A 1,210-nucleotide genomic window follows, 5' to 3' on the forward strand; every position below is an offset into this window, starting at 1 on the left:
CCAATATTATATTCTTATTTTGTCTATAAATAAGTCTTATAAGACTTAAACAGGCATATAAACATCGTGCAAACTTTACAAAAGGTAAGACGTTCTATTAGTTCTACATTTTTCAGTTATAGTTTTAATATGTAATTCCCAAAATCTCTTACAAAATTGTTAAAATTAATTCATAATTTGTGTAATTTTATAATTGTGTTATATTTATAAAATTTCACAAAAGTAAGAAAATATTTACGCACAAGTTTAACAATTAACTTGTGAAAATATTCCTTAATGAGATACGTTACATTAATCACTTTCTATTCTATAGAATATGATATTAAAATATAGATTATTTTATAAAAGAGAAAATGCAAACCATTTTTTATTATGGCACAGTTTATAAATAAAATTTTGAGTAAATTACTTTTTCTATAGATAATATATGTACATATTTTAGTAAAATATAAATATTATTTATTACTAATATAAATTTAATGTTATATAAATATTGTATATATTTATTCTATAAGAATATTTCCACTTATATTAATATCAATTATGCATATTATATTTAACATTGTATTTGGGACCCTTTTTTGTATTTAAGAATAACGTATTTATATTTCTTTAAAGTTTTAAATATTAAAATATAAATGTTGCATATATTTTAATATGTTTCTTATTTATCCAACAAATTTAGATCCAAAGAAAAAGCTTTCTCCTAAAGCAAATATTACATATTTAGCGGTTCGTATTATAGTTTAAATAATATTATTGTTAAAAAAAGCTGAAGAAAGCTGAACGAATTAGATTGGCTAATTACATCTAATAATGATGATCATTATTATATTGTTATTACCTATCTTTATCATATTGGTATATAATTATTATGTACATTATGGACGAAATGGACGACTTATCAATCGTATACCAGGACCACCATGTTATCCGATTACTGGAAACATTTTACAATATTTACAATCACGAGGTAAGTTAAAATTTTTTATAAACTTGGTGTTGGATTAGAATAGCAATACCATAAGAATTACGTATTGTTCTGTGCCCAAAAATTAGAGAAGTGGAAAATTCTAGAGCTAGCGAGTCATCGCATTATTATTGGAAAGGGACTTTGATCTCCCTTTTGGTTTCAGAAAAGCATGCATCGTTATTTTAAAATATCCTAAGAGCATACATGTGTATCGCTATAAAATAAAGGAATGCCTCT

The 1,210-nt window shown here is 23.4% G+C and overlaps 1 long non-coding RNA gene across 1 annotated transcript; it reads left to right on the top strand.

The window, feature by feature from the left end:
- Window positions 1–973, top strand: LOC105460582. Its single transcript, XR_975850.1, has 2 exons — window positions 1–84; window positions 686–973. It is a non-coding gene; the product is annotated as an uncharacterized LOC105460582 (long non-coding RNA).
- Window positions 974–1,210: the final 237 nt, after the last annotated feature.

The sequence above is a fragment of the Wasmannia auropunctata genome, unplaced genomic scaffold (genome assembly GCF_000956235.1).
Source record: "Wasmannia auropunctata unplaced genomic scaffold, wasmannia.A_1.0 LD319280.1, whole genome shotgun sequence".
Classification (NCBI taxonomy): Eukaryota; Metazoa; Arthropoda; class Insecta; order Hymenoptera; family Formicidae; genus Wasmannia; species Wasmannia auropunctata.